The sequence below is a fragment of the Aythya fuligula genome, chromosome 2, assembly GCF_009819795.1.
Source record: "Aythya fuligula isolate bAytFul2 chromosome 2, bAytFul2.pri, whole genome shotgun sequence".
In the NCBI taxonomy this organism is placed as follows: Eukaryota; Metazoa; Chordata; class Aves; order Anseriformes; family Anatidae; genus Aythya; species Aythya fuligula.
Genome location: NC_045560.1, coordinates 50,397,901 through 50,412,143, shown reverse-complemented (window position 1 = coordinate 50,412,143; position 14,243 = coordinate 50,397,901). Strand labels below are relative to the sequence as shown.

General features: G+C 40.0%; 1 long non-coding RNA gene across 1 annotated transcript in view; it reads left to right on the top strand.

The window, feature by feature from the left end:
• LOC116486012 overlaps positions 1–14,243 on the top strand; it is a 199,109-nt gene that overhangs the window by 50,132 nt on the left and 134,734 nt on the right. The gene's annotated exons all lie outside the window — the stretch shown is intronic.

Here is a 14,243-nt window from a genome sequence, read left to right as displayed (position 1 = left end):
GTACATGAACACACACAGTCTGGGAATCGTCTCTACCCTTTGAGGTTTTTAAGACCCAACTGGATAGACCTGGGCAAACTAGCAGGGCCAGCCTTGGGATCAGCTTTGAACGAGAGACTGAACTAAAGACCCTTGAAGGTCCCTTCTGGCCTGAATGGGTCTGTGGTCCTGTGTAACATATGTAATTGGGAGAGTTGGTTGAAGCTGTTTAGCTGACTTTTTAATTTTGAAGTGCATGTTGTTGTAACTCTGAATGTAGGGGAAAGAGTGATCATAGAATCATAGAATGGTTTGGGTTGGAAGGGACCTTAAAGACCATCTAATTCTAACACTCCTGCCATGGTCACAGATGCCTGCTGCTAGACCAGGTTGCCCAAAGCCCTATCCAGCCTGGCCTTAAACACTTCCAGGGATGGGGCATTCACAACTTCTTTGGGCAACCTATTTCAGTGCCTCACCACCCTCATAGTAAAGAATTTCTTCCTAATAGCTAATCTAAATCTCCCTTCTTTTAGCTTAAAGCTGTTACTTTTTGTCCTATCAAGGAGTATCCTATTGATTTGGCTGTTTGTGTAGGAGGTGGCTAATTTTGCAGCATGTTACGGTATACGTTTTGTCTTCCACTACAGAAGCTATGTTAGTGTGTGAAACTAAGTATTGTCTGAGTAATCTATCTCTAGAAGGGTGCGTGCCCTGTTCACTTGAGTGGTATGGTCAGTCTGGTGGGAGGCTGTTCCCTGCAGTCACCACTGACTCCAAAATCTATCATGGTGCTGAGGTGGGCTTGGAGTAAAACCTCTTCACAAGTGCTGATTATGCCTTTGAGTTTCACTTGCATGATGCCCTCATCTTCTCCCTGTCCTGAACTTCTCTGCACTGTTCCCCTGTGCTGCTGAGCAGCTGCAAATTCCTGCTACAGAGGACTGCATCTCAGTGACAAATGGAACTTGTGCTGGGAGTTTGTTCGTAGAATGCCTTGGGAATCTTCCCAGTGAACGGCCCCACATCATGATGTGAGACACTGATGTGTGAGTCACTGCTCTGCTTTCTCTTGCCAAGATTGCTGCACAGAGGCTGTGGGGTTTAACTTCCAAATTGTTCCGGCTTTTCTCAATGGGCTTGTGCAGAACCGCTCCTATTTGTCGCATGAGTAACTGTGAAGAAATTGCATATCTTGTGCTGTAGCGAAGGCTCTCTCCTGATTTCAGGATCATTTTTAAAAGCTATTTTTAAAGTTCATGGCCTTTAAAGACCTTTCACAGGGTAGTGTGATAATGAGGAGCTCTTCCTTGCTCCAGAGGAAGGATGGGAGAGGAAGAACAGGGTGAGGTCTCCTTTGGGATTACAGCATCCCTGTGCGTGTGCTGTCTGCAGCAAAAATTCTAATTGGAAGTATGTTTTTCTGGTGCCCCCTTTCTCCACATGCTGAGTTTTTGATTTTTTTGAATGCTGTTCAGCTATCTGTAATGTTACTTCTAACAGTCTTTCCTGGTAAATTTGAAGGCATTGTGTCTGTTAATAAACTTTTAAGTTTCTTGCCACATGTGTGTTGTTATAGTCCTGGGAATTTTCTTCCAGCATTCTGCCAATGTCTTTAACATTTGTTTTACTCTTAAAAATTCATAACGGATGTATTTCCTGGTTTTAAACTTTGTAATAGGAAGAAAGGAACCACAGTTTTCCCATCTCAGCAATAGCCTGAAGGCAGGATGTGTGGCATACAGCAGACTTTCACCGGGAGGAGGAAATTAACTGGCTAGAAAATAGGGAAAGTTCACCAGCAATCATTACTCTTCATTTATTTTTAAGTGAAGCTTTGAATCTCCAGGCAAAAGGACAACTTGTATAATAGTCTCCCTGAATATTAATGTGCAATGATTAGATACCCGTGTAGACTGTAGCTGCGGTGAGATTATTCATCCTCGTATATTACCAGTAGTCACTGAACTCTTATTTTTCCTTCCCTTTCTTAAGGAAAGGTTTAATGCTATTAAGTGAAGTACTGATGCATGTTTTCGAGGCCAGATTCTGCTGTTTTTCCAAGTGGCCTGTGGTGGGAGTGTCCTTACATTACCCAGATGTGTCCTGTCAGTTTTGTGGCTCTTACTCTTTTTGGTGACTGGAAAAGTGAGATTAAACAATTTATCTTTGAGATCTGTGCCACTTTCAAAGCTGTGTCTTCAGCAAAACATAGGAACCTTCAGCAGTTTTTCTAAAGTAAATATAGACTAATAGCAAAAAAAAAAAAAAAAAAAAAAAGTACGGTCAGAAGCATTATTGTTAACGAGGCTTGATATATGCTTTACTGAGAAGAATCCTCAGACTTGCAGAGGGAAGGAAAAATTGTAACCCTTAGAATAACTGGTTGTTTTGGGGGGGTTAGGGGATTTTTTTTTCTTCTAAAGTACATTTCTGTCGCAACTTTTCTGTAGTTTGCTGATTCTGTGTTGCTGAGTGCATGTAGGCAATGCATTTAAATTTGTATGGACAAACAAAATCTGCTTCAGATGCTACTTTTATCTGAGAATGCAAAAGCAAAAGAGTGAGACTTCCTTCCTGGGAAGAGGGTGAGGGACTGGTGGTGACCATTTGAAATTTAATATGGTATTGAATTTAGTGTAACATTTCACTAAACTAAGTAACAGTAGCACAGAATTTGTCCATGGCATGGTACAGGTAGAGATAATTAATTGACCTTGATGACACCTTTCCCTGTAACATTAAATTTATTTTGATAGATTACACATGCTAGGAAGAGCTCTTCAAAAATAAGAGCTTAAGATTTTAAAAATTATTGTCCATTTCCTTCTGCAGTTCTTCTCCTTCCTCACAAAATGGTAATAATAGTTTTTTTTCCTCCTTGCATGGAATCGTTCCTCATTTTTGCTGTGCTGCTTATTTTTCTATTGAGGACCCAGTGCTGGCCCCCAGATTAGAATTTGCATTGCTTATTACCTGGTAATGCAGCAGGTGCAGCCCTGACAGTTTTTCTTAAATGACAATTGAGTACTGATTTCAATATTTTTTTTTAAATGTCACAATTCTGATGGAGGTATTTGAATGAGGGGTTTGCAGTGCTTAGGAAAATATTTTTATCAGTTCTGTTTAGCAAGTCTGACAGTATTTTTCTCAGTTCAGCTGTATATCAGGGACTAGGTGATAACTCATGACAGTAGAGGTTTCTGGATATGTTCTTATTTTGAAATATCTGAACTGTGGAACTCCAGTTATTCTTTCCAGTAATTCTAATGAGAGTAAATTAACAGTATAGCAATCTTAATATGTATATAGTTTACTAATTTTTTTATTTTTTTATGTCCTCTTCTTAATACTAGGAAAATGGTCATAGTGAGACACAGCTGTAGAAATGTGCACATGCAAAATAAAATATTTCATGGACATGTTATTCAAGATGAGTGAAAATATTTCTAGTACCAATACTAATACAACTTGAGAGCCTTGTTTTATTTGCCCTGTGTTTTTCATGCACAAATAAAAAGAGGTTGCCTTTCTGAGTTCATTCTGTGCCATGTATCCCCGAATGTATGTAGTGTAGTTCTGCCACCTCTTTGGGAAATTCTGGAACACCCTGAGGAAGCCAGCTCACGATCCTCTTGGTTTATATCCAATTTTCCTCTTTTGAAAGTGAAGTACATCAGGAAAATGTGAGAGAAAATTCATTTGTGTTGCCACATCAGCTAGAAGTAGCATCAGTAGAGCAAAATTTCAACAAATCTCTCACCTACAGAACTTGGCCTGTCAAAGCTTATAAATGACATGTGCTGGGAAAGCTGTTGCCAAATTCACACTTGAATACTTTCAGTCTGGGAGTTGTAATTAATGTACACAATCTTACAACTCCAGTTGAGAGCTGTTTTGATCTCATTTTTTGTGACTGGGGGAGGGTGGTGTGTCTCATTATAGTAAAACTATGCAATCAGAAAGACAGTACTCTTACTACTTGATGCAACAAGACTTATTAATGGAAAACCTGACCTGCTAAAATAAGATTGTGTGTGTATGTGTGTATATGTGTGTGTGCATATATATATATATATATGTATATATATATGCATTAAAGATTTGAGAACAGGATGCTACCTTTAATTGTGTTTTGACCTCTGCTTGCTTTTGGGCAACTGGGTGGAACAAGAAACGCAGTGAGTAATATCACGCTACTGTGTGGCTTCAACTTTAACTTTTAAAATTTCCTGTGGCCCAAAATAATGGGAGAATTTCATGTGAGACTTTTAACCTCTCAAACGTGGGTTGGCTGCCATGGTAGGTAATTATGAAGTAGATGTCAAGCTGCTGGGATGCCAGTTTTACATTTATTTCAGATGTGCAGGGAAAAACTACTTATCCTGCGGGCTTTGGTCCCATCTCTCAGGTTAATTTATTTTTACACTTAACCATCACTGGATTAAAAACTATAAGCAGTTTCAGAGTGAAAGCTGCACTGTCTTCTTCCCAGAGACTGTCCTGACCTCATAAACCAGAATGTTTTAATCTGGCCCGGTTAATCCTGGGAGCTATTCAGCAAAATGGCACAGTATCAAAAAGTGCCATTCTGGTATGTGTTTGTGGGCCTGCTATCCCTCAGGCAGGGGAGAAGTGTGAGGCTGAGCTCATGCAGTGTCTATGAACCGTAGGTGGCCCACAGGACATACCTAGCCCTTCTCCCTGGGGGGCAGATTTTCTTTTCTTCCTCCTCTTCCTCCTCCCCCCCCCCACCCCCCCCTTTTTTTTTTTTATTTCTCTTCGTGTTGTTTCTAATAAAAAGGTTTTGGGTGGCTGTTGTGTTTTCTCTGAAACTCCAGGCATGGCTCACCAGCATGTGGTGAACAGTTTTACAGCTTGCTGCTGACAAGGAGTTTCCATTTCTCCCTGCTCCTCCTCCCAGACACGTGCTCCTCAAGTTTACCCTTGGCTGGCACTCCCCAGGCCTTCTTCCAGCTGTGTTGCTGGGATAAATTTGCAGAAAAGCAACCCAGGAGAAATAGCTCGGTGTTTCTTCTGGTTAGTGGGTAGTTACGTTGCAGAGCAGCACAGCAGTGGTGTCAGGACAGGGAGAGACTGCAGCAGGGAGCCAAGGAAGAGCTGGGGAATAGGACTGAGGGTTTAGGGGGAGGAGGAAAAGGGACGAGGCCTTTCTTCCCCCAGCAGCAGGGAGCACTGTGTCTGATCCCCACCTGGAGCACTGTATGAGGTGCACAAGCCCATCTGGGGTTTTCTGACGTGTTTCTTAAGTCCCTTGGCTTAAGAGACTTGTGCGAAGCATTCAAGGAAACCTTGTAGTGGAGGAGGAGAATTTGAGTGTAGGGTCTTCCCCATCACTGAGATGAATAACTACCAATTAAACTGCCCTTCCCTTTGAAATCTTTTATTTGATAAGAGCGTGAGTTCAGCTCTGCAGATACTGCATAGACACAATGGCCGTTTGTAATGGGACAGCAGCGAAATGAGGAAGTGTGACAGAAGGATGCAAATATGCAAGTGGTCAGGGCTAAAAAACAACTTGTATCACACTCACTTTCTTGTACAGGCATAGTCTGTAACAATAAATGACTATTCTGAGGCTACACTAATTAGATTTTCCCCCCTCCCCCCGCAGCAGCCCACAAATTCTGGATTAGCAAGAACAGGCAATGGAAGGCAAAGAACAGGGATGTTGTTGATGCCTGCGTTTTGCTTCCCTGCCAGAGAAGGGTATCTCTGAGATGTGGAGTACAGATTAAGGGAAGAAAACGAGCGTGTGCAGTCTAGCCAAGGAAATACTGCTTTTCCTTCACGGTGTTGGGAAAAGCAGCAAAATCTTGCAACCTTCACATTTTTTGCAACTGTTATGTGAAGACCTGAGTACTTGTAAGATTCTTCTTCTCCAGTTAAGCATCTCTCTGCTTGTCAACACAAATGGTGTAAGGCTTTAGAGCTGCAGGAGACACACTAACATGAATGACACGTGGTTGTAAACATCAATAGGGCTTTATCTGTCTGCTTTAATGACTTGTGTTGAATATGGCTTGCTCTAAAACAGCAGTTCAGGTCCTCTTCGTGAGTGAGTTTTGACATGGCTGGGCTCAGCTGAGGAAATATCTTTAAACAGCATGAGTTTTGTGAAACCTAAAATACCAGCACAATGAAGTAAATAATGGAGTAAACAAAAATATGGTGAAAGATGCAACCTAGGAGAAAGCACATTAAAAGGAAAGGTAAGAGGAGAAAGCCAAAATAGACTGATTCCTCAGTAAATGCGTGGCTGCTCTGATTTGATGTGTTTCTTCCTTTTCTCCTCCCACTGCAGCGTGCCTGTTATCTTTCAATGTTAGCCTTCAGTCTGTGCTGCATGTTACTGCTGCTGGAGCCCTGCTCCTGCCCTTGCCCCCTGGCTGTGCCCTCCTCAAACTCAGGGCTGGCAGATGAGGGAACTGCGAGGTGATCAGAGCTCTGCAGTGCTACATCAGCACGTAGGAGATTAAGATTTTTAGAAAATTTCTGTCTTGCTTGAAGAGAGGAATTAGCTTGCTCCCAAATTGACTGGATTTATGGGAAATCTTTGCATGCTGATGTATTTATTCCCCCATGCTTCTGGCTGTACTCCTGACAGGTGCTGAGAGAAGATTTATAGAATCAGCAAATATTTGCCAGACTGGTGGAAATATCTGAGGATTATTTAGATGCAACTGTTTTTCATCATCTCTTATTTTAGTTCTAGTTTGATAACTTAAATGCATAGGCTTGAGACTATGGAAATTTTTAATCCACTTCCCTGTTGAATTTTATGCAAGTTTCATGACTAAATCCTACTACTGGTGGACAAGTGCAAGTCTGATATATACTCTTTTTTCCAGTTTTTACTTATGATGATGCAGTAAAATAGTGGGGAGAGCAGAAAAGGACTACAAATAGATGCTTGCCATCACAGCAGCTAACTCTAATACTGAAAAAAAAGCCAAAACACTCTAAAAGTAGAATTTCTGTCGTAGTTCTTTTGTCTGTATTTCTGCAGGAACCCTTTCTGCAAAACTTACGTTTTAAAAATATCATTTTGTAGAGAAACTATACATCACTGACATTTAGAGGAGGTACAAGAAGATGACAAAACAAAAAGAAAACATTTAGATAAATCATTCTGGATGTCCAGATCAATAATTGTAGAAGGAAACAACAATAAAAGCAAACCATTAACCTTCACTCGAGTTTCCAATGAAATACATAGAAATCAATGTCAGCTTTGCAATGTGTTTGGGAGGTTAACAAAAATGTGTTCTGATGCACCAAGCCTGGAAGATGGGTCCAGAACAGGTGCCCTGTATGGAAAAGTCTGCTCCAATGTCATATCTGTGATTGCGCTGATCTGCTGGCAAATTTACAGCCTTATCACTAATCTCGACTGTTTTCTGAGCTTGCAAAGTTCAAAACAGCTAAAACCAACACCTCTCAACCTGCTAATGGTAGTCAGTAGAAAGGCAAGGTTGTCTAGGTCTCTGTGCCAGCTACCCTGTGTTTCTTAGCACAAGAGCAGCTCATTTTGCAACTGCTTTTTTTTTTTTTTTTTTTTTTTTTTTTTTTTTTTTTTTTTTCCTGCAGCCTGAGTATGTCTGAAGTTGATCAAAATCAAGTAGCTGAAATTCATTTGGTTAAGATAAAGATGACATTAGCTGGCTCATAGGAAATTAGGCAGAGAAACAGTGACTTGGTGACTTTCTTCCTATTCCTCCTTCTCACTGGTGTGAGACAGTTTTCTATCTGAAGGTGCTGCTAGTACATTATGCTGTGCTGTGCTGCTGTGCTTCAATAGCAAAATGGCTATTGCTTTTTTTTTTTTTTTTTTTTTTTTTTTCCTTCCTAGTTCTTCCTTGGTGAGGAGGCTGAGTTAATTTTGCTTCTCCACAAGCCTTGATGCAGTGGTCAGCTCCTGCCATTTGGTATTGCACTAATGCACTCTGTCAGGATACTCACCATGATTTCCACAGGAACTGATGCTGCTGCAAAATGTGCCATTTGGACTTAATTTCCACTTTAGTATTCACATAAAAGCATTGAGATGCATTAAAGAAATGAGGCATACATTTTTTTTTTTTTTTTGAATCAGGATATTGCATTTCTCCACTATTATTAGGTCTTAAAGTTCACCTACAGCTTACACTTTAATCCTTGAAAAGCTTAAGTAGCCATACATAGGAAATATGCAAATAAAACTCTTTATTTTGGAGCCCTGTTGACCTAACCAAACCAGGACTGGCAAAATTATTTATTTTTTGGCAAAAAAAGTGTTCCATGTTAACTTCTACCAGCTTGCAGGCAGACCTGCTCTGTGCTGTGTCAGGTATTATTAGATAAGGATAAGGATTACAAGAATCCTTTGTTTGGTAACAAGGACTGTTTCTAGCCAAAATTCTCAAGAACTGAATAAGAGTTGTTCAAAACTGTTTCAAATTCATTTTCAGTAATTCTAATTTCCTGCTGTTGTGCATTTTATTAATACCACTAAAAACTTTTTTTTTTTTTTTAAAAAAAAGCCCTCCCACCTGCAAGTTTATTACCTAACTGCTGGCTTTAGTCTCACATGCCTTTAAAACTTTATATATGTGTTGCTTCATGAGCAGAATTTTTCTATGTAACGTATTTATGGTGATGGATGGATAGGTGGGGGATGAAATGAGCATGTTGCTAAATCTGGACTTGTCTAACAAAGTTGTTCAGTTTTGGTTATGTATAGTGAAGTGTGAAGATGAAACTTATGGGTACTGCAACTATAACCAGAGAGGGTAGTATAAGAAGCTATTGCTCCGAAAAGGCTACTAGTGCAGTTTTATTCTTCATGATTTATAGTACTCTCTGAAGAATAAAAATTATGACTTATGTTTATGGATAAATCTTTCTTGAGTAACTTTTTCTGGGCCCCATGCTTGGCAGGAAGCGTGTGGGAGTAGACAGAGGAGGCTGTTTTGCTCGGAGGAACACCAGAGCCTGCTGCAAGCATCAGAAATATACAAGCAGTCACCGTGCTGAGCCCATGACCTGCTCAGGCTTTCAGGTTGACTGCCTCATCCCGAGTCACTTGTGTAATGCTAGAAACGCCTAGGCAGTGGCTGTCTCTGACCTTTCCTCTCCACTTCTGAAGTAGTTGTTCTGTATCATTTATAGTGTTTCAGCCTGGCTGGCTGCTTATCACGATGTAAAACTTTTCAGCCTGCCATAGCAGTCTCATTTCCCTTTCCTCCCCTTGTTATTTAATGAATTGGAGTAGAATACACCTAGAGTAATGGCTCTAGCTGAAGTAGCAAGCCATCGTGACAGGGTCCCAGTGCTTCAGACCAGGTCAGCTGCCAGCATCAAATTCCAGAAGCTACTTATGCACGTGGCATATTCATTTCTGTCCTCCCCATTTAATTATTTATTTTTGTTTCAACACTTCTTTCCTACCCTTGAGACCTTGCCATCTTTGCTAATTAATCTTTTTTCTCTTTGTAGCAACTAGACTTCCTCTTAATATGCTGTTCAGTGTTCATTCATCCAAGCAAGTCTGCTATCTTTCCTTACCTGTTTTTTGTTTGTTTGTTTGTTTTTGCTTTTGGCCAGCTTGGAATGGAAGTGCTGAGTAACATATTTTTCACTTGATCTATTTTTTTGTTGGGCTAAAGTGGTCAAGCATGTGGCCAATTCTAACTTTTTCCTTTTTTGACATTGCAATATGTTGCTTCTTTTACCCTTTATTTGTTAAATTTGCCCAAAAAGATCTGATTTTTTTTCATACTTGTGTTGTGATTATTTTCATGAACAGTAAAAAATACACATGAGCTGAATCTATTCTAGCCATGACCTTAGTGAAAAGCAAAGATGAGAAAGAAGAGCTGACTGTCCAAAATTACTGTGTATGTTCCAGTTTAATGCAAAGAACCAAAGAAACAAAAAAAGAAACTTTAGGATCTTAGAACAGCAAAATCTGAGACGCCAAGGAAATTGGTGAGGTTACACTGGACCGCTTTAGATATAACTGTTATTCAATTAAGTTGATTGCATTCCCAACTTCTTTGTAACCACTCACTTTGCAAGAGGACTGAACTCCTTCTGAGGCTCAATGGCAGTTTGCAGTATTAAGAGGCAACAAGTTAGCCTAGACCTGTTTGTCTGATGCTTGGCCTGTGGATTAGAGGTGCTCCCAAGTGTAATTCCATCAGATCTTTGCATTCACAGTTGGTAGCTTGACGACAGTGGAATGCTCTTGCTGTTTCTAGGAGAGAGAGGAGAGAAATGGTATTGTAGAAGTGAGAAGTGCTGTGAAAACATTTTTGTGCTTTCTTAATAAGTACCTCCCTCCTTCTCACATGGACAAAGTTTATCTGTAACTTAAAAGATAAATACATGCATTTTTATTCAGGAAAAGAAAATATCCCATATTTTTTCATCTCAATTTTAGGGCAAAGCTTAGTAATACATTGACACCACTGGAAATCAGAAGTGTGTGACTCTCATCTTGGGCACAGTGGCTTGTTAGTAAAATTGTGACCATAAAGTAAGCCAAGTTTTTTCCAATGTCTGCTTTCAGTATCATTGTTCATGCTTTCAGACGTCTGAGTGCACATTTCCCTGATGAACAAGCTTGTTCTGTGCCAAATCTGTAGACTTACCTAAGTGAAGAGCACAATAAAAGCAATACATGAAGTCAGTAAGAGCAATGCTATCAAGTGCATGAATTTGCAAATGTGAAAAGGTTGAAGAGAGTTTAGAAGTTTGGCCCATGGCATGCATCAGAAATAGCTTTGTGCATTACCCCCCTCCCCTTTCTTCTCTTGGAGATGTAAAGCCTGTGTGGGAAAACATCCTCTTACTCGTTGTTTCTCGTCTCTTTCAGCTACTGAAAGAAATCCAAGCCCTCATAGTTAATGCAAAATGGACTCAGTCCAGCGAGTTCGTTGCCCTATTCCCATTATTAATCCCACCGGCTCCAGGCTTGCAGCATGTTGCTGTACTGCAAAGAGCAGCACGTGGGCAGAGGCACTCATGGAGTGATTGAGCCCATGCGGGTGGCCCAGTGCTGGCAGCAGCCACGTGGCCGTGCTGCAGTGCGGCAGGAGCATCTGTTGAGCCTGCAGCCCTTCTCATGCCAGTGGGCCCTGGGTCACTGATCCCTGACCTGGCTGCCAGTGGGGAACGGCAATGGGAGGCTCCGAGACCAGCCCCCAACCCAGTCATGTGGTGTATAAATTAAATATTTAGTGTGTGGTTTTCTTTAGGGCCATCTCATGCGAGATTTATGAAATGTCAGTGTTTAACTTGAGCACAAACACAGCTTTAATTGGAAAGGATGTTTTTGCTTAAAGCTGTACGCCATCGCTGACTGGGGTCTCTAACTGTGTTATTAATGTCTTTTCCTAATGACCTGGTCTGAAGATTCCCAAACCATGATCCCATAGATCACTTCAGGTCTGTGGGGAGCTGACACATTGTGGGAGCTGCTGCTCGGCATCTTTCCAGGGGTCAATACATGCAAAGAGCAGCTAAAACCACACTGAACGCTTTATTCCCACCTCCCCCACCCCAAAGTAAGCAAGCGCTGCCTGTGCTAGGCTCCTGCTGCTTCTTCGTGAGTGGGAGGGAGGATTCCCGAGGACATCAAGGCTGCAGAGCAGTGGCTCCTGGTAGCTTTCAGGAGGAGCCATTACTATTTCGTTGCCTCTGTTTTTTTTTTTTCTTCCTTTAATAAATGATGATTTATGTTTAGTTTTGGATTAATATACTCCTTTTACCCCTGAACTCATATTGACAGCTGACTTATGGTATAGAAATCAGCATTTCTGGCGGTCAAAAAGCATGGGATGTTGCTCTAAATCTCTAAATCCTTCATGGGGATACAGAAAGCAGGTTTTACTTTACAAAGTTCACTTCTTCGTGGATGTGTGATTATTTTCATCTTTCAATATCACAGTGTTAAGTACCAAAGAAGTTCCAGCCAACTGCTATTTGAAGAAGCTTTTTTTTTTTTTTTTTTTGAAGTACCAAAGCCATACCATTCTTTTAAAAATTATTATTAATATTTCTTGAGCTGAACATTTCATCCATATTAATTTTTTAGTATATTATGAGTTTTTCTTTCTCCAAGACTAGAAAGTCCTTTCCTGCAAATCAAAGGTTAATTCTTTTTCTGTGACTTGGGAAGAGAAAAGACTTTTCCAAATTGTGAGAATATTTATTTTTACCATATCGACAAGGATGTTAGGATGAAACAAATGCTTTTTTAAAAGACAGCAGCTGGTTCCAGCCTCCAGGTTTGGAATATTTTCAGTATTCATCTGCCCAAAAGCAGCTGGAAGCATGAGTATATGGGTTGCTTATTTAAGACGTTGATGTACTTTCTATGGAGAATGCAGAACTGGATTTCATGGGAAGGAATGTATGAAAATTGTCAGTGATTAGTTTCAGTAGACTGAGCTTGCACGATGTGCCTTTGAAAATGGGCTTTATTCTGAAAGTGATTTTGATCTTTTGCATATAAAAATATCAAATGTTAGACCATAACCAGATTGCTTCTATAAATAACATTTTAGTTATTTTGTAGTTATTGGTTGATTTATTCTAGATGAATCTGAAACAAATATCCCAATAAAAGAAAATTTTTCATTGGAGGAAGATCATTTCTCAATTCCAATTACTCGTAAGTGAAGAAAAGCCTTTGAGTAGCCTAAACCTCACATAAGGACTTTTTTGTTCATGGTTTCATGTTCAAGACCCTTTTCCTTACCTCAGGTAGCTGGTATCTAACACCACGCAAGTCAGTAGCAGGAAAAAAGGTTCACTTTGAAAGAAGTTCATCAAATGTCTTCACTGAGGTGATGTGTATTGTTCAGTTGATGTATAGCTTACATAGACTATATATTAAGAGAATGTGATTCTTTTCACTTGAACTGTTGGTGTGAGGGAAGATATGGCAGCAGCAAAGCATTTCAGAAAGCTCAGATTTGGGGAGAAGCAGACAACTGTAGGTCCTTCTTTCCTTACTGTGTGCACATTCTGTGTTTTCTGGTTTTAATAACACTGGGTATCTGAGCATGTTTCTTAAATTCTCAGCAGTTAACATGTATTCAAGATGTTTCCTGTAGGAAAGTTTTCCCCTTTCTATATACTAAGAAGGAAACTATAAGCAGCACCAGCTTAAAGCTACAGCCATCCTTGATTCGATGAGAATGGTAGATGTTGTATGTGTGTGTGGAAAGACAACAAGTAGTGTTCTAGTACCCCCTGTGCCATCTCTGATCACTCAGTGAGGTACAGTATCTTACAATGGCCTGCGTTTGTGAAAACATACTCATTCCTTTTCCAGAAAAATGAAGTCGTCTTTTCCAGAAAAATGAAGACAAGCTATGAAATATAGCTTGTGATGTGTTTATGTTTTAAATAAGCATAAACCTTATTAATTTTTCTAATGTTCTTTAAATTCTATTGTCAAACGTGATTAAGTTCTATCAAGTGTATCTGTAGCACTTAGTGATGGCAGTTTAGGATACAACAGGTCTTACCTCTTTGCTTCATACTGTAAAGAATTGTTCCTTTGGATGATATATTGAGTTTGACACAGGGATCCTGAATTTATTTCAGAGAAGTTTTTGTTTGCTTGTTTATTTGTTTTGTCAGTGCGACTTGAAGGGTCTGGATACTGGTATCGCTGTCCACTTGAATCTAGGCATTTCTGTACAATTTTTATAAACATTTTCCTACCTCTGGCTTGTTTAACAGTCACAGTACCTTCATACCTGAAATGTCATTATTGCTTTTCTTGCATTTAAAAAAAATGGCATAGGGTTGTCACTATGGATCAAATATTCATTGCCCTGATTTGTAAAACATGTTCTTTGACTATAGCATTCATTTCTGCATAGCTATTTCACATCACTACTTTTTCTCACTCCTGACGGGACCTATATTATATACTCATATCATAATATTTCATTGTAGAAATGGTAGATCTAATAGCCTATCTCTCCTCCACTGTTACAGAACTGTTTTCTGTACCTAAAGAAACTATGTGGACACTTCCTCAATTCTTTTGGGTTATGTGCTTTCACTGTACCTTCTGGTACATGGGACATGGATCTGCTATCACAGGAACAGGGATCCATGAGATATGGATCTGCTTTTGCTGCTTTTAAATATGTAAAAGGTGCTGGTTGTGTAGATGAGGATCTAATAGCAAGGTCTGAGCAAAACAGAGCAAGCAACTGAACCTTCTCAACAGGGCTGCT